We start from the raw sequence: 7,407 nt of genomic DNA, 5'->3' as shown, positions 1-7,407 counted from the left end.
ATTTTTAAAGTAATTTGTAAATTAGAGAAAGAAAATAAATTTTAAAAAAAAAAAAGTGGTGGGAGGTGGTCCCCTATGGGCAGTGAAACGTGTGGGTGAAGTGGGGACCACTGTGTCCGCTTTTTCATCTCATCGGATGCGCTGCTCCTCCACTATACAAATGCAAATGCGAAGGAGTGTGTTTGATGGGGTTGTGGGCCCCTATCCCAAACTCCACAACGCTCCCTTTGCCCCCACCATCGTTCCCACGCACTCACTTCCATCCCAATTATCCTACGCCCTCCCTACCATTTTTCTTTTAAAGTAAAAATAAATACATTTTTTGTTTCGGATTTTTAGTCTAATTTTTATTTCGCATCTTTTTAATACTACATTTTTATCCTTAAATTTTGAGTTTAAATTTATATTTTTTAATTAAATTTCAATAGCTTCCATCCTTTAAAATTTAAGTTTCATTTCAATTTATTCTCTTCAACTTCAAGATTTACACTTTTAATATATTTTTAATTTAATATTCACTTTCAGTATCTTATATTAAGGCTTATTATTATTTAATTTAAATAGTTAAATTAATTATAATTAAATTAGTCTTCACCAATATTGTTATTATTATTGTTATTATTAAGGCTTAGTATTATATAATTAAATTATTATTATTATTATTGTTTCTCTAGATCGTGTTAAAGCGCAATTTGTTACTAAAGAATGGATTCTCAAATTTAGGAAGAGCTTAAATTCATGAAGTGGAGTGGTCTTCATTTGAAGTGCAAAGATAGAAGTCGAGAGGGAGTTTCACATTTAGAATGAGCCTAAATGATTGTTCACCAATACTCTTACACTTAGCGAGATCATAAGTGATAATTCAAGAAGTTAAATTATCCGCGTGTCACTGTATTTATTATGTTTTTACATATAAGTACAACGTTGTAATTATTTGACATTATATTGATCAAAATATCGTTGTACGGGTACACTGTTCCCTAGACGTAGGTGGTATTGTATTGAATTGAGTTACTAAACTCCGTTTCTTTTCTGTTTTTAGTTTTATGTGCTTATCTTTGATGTCTCTGAAATTGTTGTAACATTTTGTGTAACAAATTGTGTCGTGTGTCATATGACTTTTATTACCATTGTTATAAAATAAAATTAAAAAAAAATCACATCATGATTATTTTGTATTAGTTAATTGACATCAAATATCAAAATGAGCATCAGTAAAACTCCAAGATAGAAGGTAAAATATTGAAACCTATAGATTAAGTGGAAACTATATTAAAAACTCAATAATAAACGTCTAAGCCTAGGAAGCAAATGAAAATCTTACTTAAATTTTAAAGAAAAAAAAAAAAGATAACATTTTAAGCTCATAAATCAAATAAAAATTAAATTCAAAACACCGTAAAATTTATTGCCCTCTTTTCACTTTCAATCCAACGCACACCAACTCCCAACATAGGTTGTATCTTCTCTCGAACCCATTTCCATTATAACTTCTACGGAAGTATTATACTTCTTTGGTTCATATTATAAATTTTTCTTCTTAAATATTTGCCAACCCCACATTAACGTCAGTGGGTCTTATCCTATTTTTAAAAACGTGTTGATGTGACATATAATTAGTGGAAGTAGTATGGATATTATCATAGTATAGGAAAGTTTTCCCATATTATGTTTGTTCAATTAACCTCCTAAAATTAATTTTAAATACAAAATTGAAAGTTAAGTACCTATTTCACACAATTAAAATTTCAAGACTAAAAATGAAAATTACAATTGTATTTGTTGGGGTTTGTGCCCTAAAGTCTCGTGTCATGTAGTTTGTAAACAACTTTGTACAACACTTGTGATGTATAGTATATATGATATTTACCTCACTTTTTGACTTTGCACATTTAGATATTTTTTATTTTACCACAAACCAATAAACTTAATATCCCTGAATGTATTTATGTAACTTAAGCATTTATGTAGTGACATACAAGTAGATCATGTCTTAAGTGACAACCAAAATAGTCTGTATTATATGGATATAGGAGGGAAACCTTATCTTGGTAATACTATGGATGCGGCCCGCTTTGTGGAATTGTTACAAGTCTTGTGACTTGTTACAGATGGTTTGATCCTGATCATTCGTGTAGTGGACATGCGAGTGGAGGCGTCCTATACAAAGAGTTTGTATAAGACCTAACCTCGAAGTGTTAATGTCTCGTCATATAACTCCGTTCATGACTGAGAGTTCACTTCACTAGAATGATCATAGGTAACATGACCTCAATCCTGAGTGAGGTGGGAACTCTTGCCATTGGGGGCAGTCCTTTGATTTGCATGGGTACGAGTGGCCAGAGCGCCGACTCAAACCTACCACTTTGGGGATTCGTCTGATTTGGAAACTAGGAACTTATCTTCATAAGATGAAGTTCACTCTTTCCCCAAAGCGGGGATAAGTAGATAGATTGTTCTCTTAAATGTTGATCCCGGGGCTTGAACGATGTGGCGTCATACACCTTCTCATGGCCGAGAGGTGTTCATACATAGTAGGACTATGTTGTATTGTTCATTAGAGGGATCAGTGGCACTTAAGGAGGAAGATGTAACTACATGAACAAAACGGTAAATTGATCTACTGTAATTACGAGCATCTGTGAATGATCGTCGTACTGATGATTGGTTATATCCAATGGACATAGAAATGTATCTATGACAAGAAGAGTTCAACTGTCAGTCTTTAGTGGAATGCCTGACAGTTAACGGATGGTGGATATCGTGACTAAAGAGTTTAGTCAACTATTCACGTACCGTTGGAGCTTTGAGCCATAGGTTCATAAGATCCCCTTGGTAGCTTGGATACAAGTTGTGAGTCAGTTTTTGGTCAGTTTAAAATGTTCAAATTGACAAGTGAGAGTTCGATTATATATGATATAATTGAATTAGTTAATTATATATGATATAATTAACTTTATGTATGAGATACATTAATTTGGAGGAAATTTGATATAATATGATTTATATCTAGTGGAGGAAAATACTATAATCAATACATGATATTAATTCATATGTTATAAATATGATATGATCACATTCATTGGACGGTTAAAAGGGAAATGAACGGCGTCTCTTCTGTTTTAATAACGGATGAGTAAGTTGGAAGATCACTTTGAGACGCATAAATAGCTCACGATGTGTCAAGCATGAGATGTGCGGACATTGTATTAAAAAGTGTGTCATCGCTTAGAAAATTTGTGCATATACGATAGTGTCTGCACGACCGCTTATCTATACGATAGTGCTAAGCGATCGCTTAACGATTACACCCGCGCATGCTATTTACTAAACGATTGTTTGTCTTTTCCTAAGCGATCGTTTAGCTTCTAATATTTACTAAACGATTGTATAGATGATCGCTTAGTTTTTCTACATGATCGTTTAGACGATCACTACCTTTTCCTACACGATCGTTTAGACGATCGCTTACCTTTTTCCTACATGATCGTAGATTTCACTTAAACAATCAAGCATTTTGTCTATACGATAGACGAGCTTATCTCCCACTTGCTTGGTCGTTATATACGATCTCTCTTCCTCTTTCCCTCTACCAAATCCGAACAAAGCGACCATTTGGATTCTCACTCCAATAATACTGAGGGCTCTGAGTGGTGTTGTCATCTCCGTTTCATTTTGTTCGTGTGGAGAATGTTGGAGGTAGACGATTGGGTCTTAGATTTGCTGTGAAGAAGAAGTCTTCAATTGGTATGATCTTTTGATCTCTTTAGCATTATGAATGCATTTTAGTATGTTTGAATGTATATGTGGAATTTCTGTCACAATGAATTAGAAAGATTCGCTTCCGCTCGTAGGTACTCTTGAATAAGAGTTCCTTCAGTATTTTATTTTCTAAATAACTAGACTTGTGTTTTAAACTAAGTCAAAACTGTTGTGATGTATGCCCTAAAGCCTCGTAGCTAATCTGTTATTTGAAATAATGGTTGATTATTTTATATATGCAATTATCCATATGAAACTTGAACAATATATGGTAGATACAAAGGTGGATCATGTTCAAGTAATAACCTAAATAGTTTACAATATATGCATAAGGTTGGGTGTCTTGTCATGTGACACTACGGATACGGTCCACTTTGTAATTGTTACCAGAGTTGTAAAGTGTTACGAATAATTTGATCATAATCAGTCATGTGGAGACATGTGAGTGAGGTATCCTATACAAAGAGTTTGTATAATACTGGATCGCAAAATGATTAATCTCTCTCTATAACACCTGTAACTTAGATTAACATTTCACAAGATGACCATGGATGACTCAACTTTAATCATGAGTGAGTTATGAACTCATGTCTTTGAAGACAATCATCTGATCTGTATGGGTGAGAGTGTCCAAATTTTCCGACTCAATATGCCTAACATTTTGGGGATTTGTCTAAGTAGGGAGCTAAGAACATAGCTACACAAGATAAAATTCCCTTATTCCCGTTTTTAGAGTAAGTAGATAAATTGCTTCATTAAGTGTTAACTCCGAATTTTAAACAATGGGACCCCTCTCTCTCACTGGCCCAAGAGGATTTTGTTTATAGTAGAACTATAAACAGGTTGCTGTTCATTATAGGATCAATGAGGCTTAAGGAGTTAGATATAACTACAGAGGTGAAGGTGAAACGATAATTTTGACCTAGCCGTAATACGAGCAATTCGTGAAAGGTTGGCTTACTGCTGATTGGTTATATCAATGGACACAGAAATATATCTACGGTGCAAAGAGTGCAGCTATGGATCTTTAGTGAAGTGACCTAGAATTAATGAATGTTGATTAATTTAATTAAAAAGTTCAATTAATTAATCTCGTATCATTAGAGCTTCTAATTTGTAGGTTTATTAGGTCCTATTGCTAGCTCATTAAAAGTAAAAGAAGAATCGTCTAAATTTGGATTAATTTGAAATGGCCAAATTAAATAAAAGAATTGACTATATGAGATACAATTAATATAATGTATATAGATACATTATGATATAAAGTTAATTTTGAATGAGATTTAAAATTATACTTTATTTTATGAGAGAGATAAATATTTGAATAATATTCAAATATTATTTATATGAATGAGATTCATATAAAACTATATGTTAAATTTAATATGAATGAGATTCATATTAAAACTATAAGTTATATGAGGTAAGTAAATATTTGAATAAAATTCAAATATTATTTATAAGAATGAGATTCATATAAATATATAGGTTAAAATTAATACGGATGAGATTCATATTAAAACTATAAGTTATTGCGAGAATATTATCTGGATATGATTCAAATGAAATTAAATATATGATATTTAATTAATTTATTAATTAATATTTATTTAACTATATATATATATATATATAAGGGAGCTATTCTCCATATTGGTGGTTGGGAGCTGTTTAACTCATTTTCCAACAATTTCTTTCTCACCCTCACATCAAGAAAACTTCATGTTCTTCCCAAGTTTTCTTTCATCTAGATAAGAATCCCACCATCATCGATATTTGTCCAAATAATAGCAAGAAAACCAAGTGGTGCATCTCACTCAGTGTTCGTGATTGATCGTGGGATTTGAAAGAAGTATTGAGTACGTATCTATTGGTGAGGTCGACGCAAAGAGAGGGATTATGTCGAAGACGGTCTTCAAGAGGTATCCTTCCCATTCCCTAAAAACATGTTGTAGAATTAATGCTTATCATGTATACGTTCTATGTATTTTATTTGTTTTTCAAGTTTTCCAACATAAATTTCACTGGCACATACATGCGTTTATGCGCTTTTGCCGAGGAATTCGATTCCTTCAAAAACTCTATTTTTTATTACTATACTTTAACTTCTATTCATTTTTTCTCTTTGTATTTTCAATTGTATACTTTTAATTCATATACTTTCAATAAATTTAGTCTCTATACTATCGTCAATCTTAAATCTAGTCATTTAAGTTTAACACTTGTCAATTTTGATTAAATAAAAAACTAATTTCATGTAAAATTAAAGGTATTATGTGAATATATTTGTACAATATATAAAATAAATGTTATCTCGAAAGCAAGATTCAAAATATTGAAGTCGATGGAAATATCAAGGTCCCGATTTTATCGAAATATCGATATAAATTTCAGAAAACTTTTATAGAAATTGATGAAAATTGTTACAATTAGTCGGTGAAACTTTGATTATCGTCGAATTAGACTGTAATTGATCACTTTTAATCATCATTTCTATAAATTAAGGCAACATTTAGATTTACGTTGTAAAATATTTGTGTAAATGTTGATGCGATAATATAATATTTTTTTTTTAAAAAAAAAAAAGAAAAAATAATTATAAAGTAATATCAAATATTGGGAATCAATTACAAAGTTAAAGAACATGAAATATTTTTATATAAAATAATTGTATATTATTTATTAGAAAATGAAGTGGATATAAAAAAAAAATCGTACATTAAACTAACACAATATAACAAAATAATAATAAAAATAGTAACATTAAATATAATAAAGATATAAAAAGCATAATATTAAACATAACACAATATAATGGAAAAGAAAGAAGAAAAAGAAAAATCTACAAATAGATAGACGGGGCTTGAGAGAAAATGGGATGAATATTAGATAACTTATATTAATTCAAGTATGAGGTGAAATGATGTGAAAAATCAATGAAAAATATTTGAATGAAAATATATGATTTTTTGAAAATAAAGATTTTGTATGATAAAAGAGAAAAAACTTCCCTTAAACTAAGATAGAAGACAAACAAAACCTTTGAAATTTTAATTTCTTAATGGAAATATCAATGAAAATTTTAAAATTTAGAGGAAAATCGAAATTTCATTCTTACCGAAATTGAAAATCTGAACTATATTGAAAAATATGATAACCAAATTGAAACAAAATAGAAGTGTGGGAAAAAATGTATTAAATATATATATATAAGTATTGTAATTAAGATGTGGAGTAAGAAAAACGAATCTTAAACTACAAAATTGATAATAATAAATACTATGTTAGTTGAGCTACTCTGTATTTAATATATTAGTGTATATTATAGTAGTTGTTATTATTATTATTATTATTATTATTATTTGGAATGGTTTGGTGAAGGAGAGGCATGGAGTTGTCAAGGCTGTTATAGGTCGAGCTGTCGATTCAACTGACATGCTTTGTTTCAGAACAAATCACATTCACGTCGCCCACAATACTCATTTTCGATTCCCTCAAATTACACAAATTTATTACTCTCTTTCCACACACACACGCCCATCTAGATTGATGGATACCAAATTATCCTTTACTTGTCATGCAAAATGGTTTTGAATAACACAAAAATCCTTCATCTTTCATGATTAACACCCTTTTAAATAACGA

This window comes from Benincasa hispida, chromosome 9 (genome assembly GCF_009727055.1).
Source record: "Benincasa hispida cultivar B227 chromosome 9, ASM972705v1, whole genome shotgun sequence".
NCBI lineage: Eukaryota > Viridiplantae > Streptophyta > Magnoliopsida > Cucurbitales > Cucurbitaceae > Benincasa > Benincasa hispida.
This window is presented reverse-complemented; position numbering follows the sequence as displayed.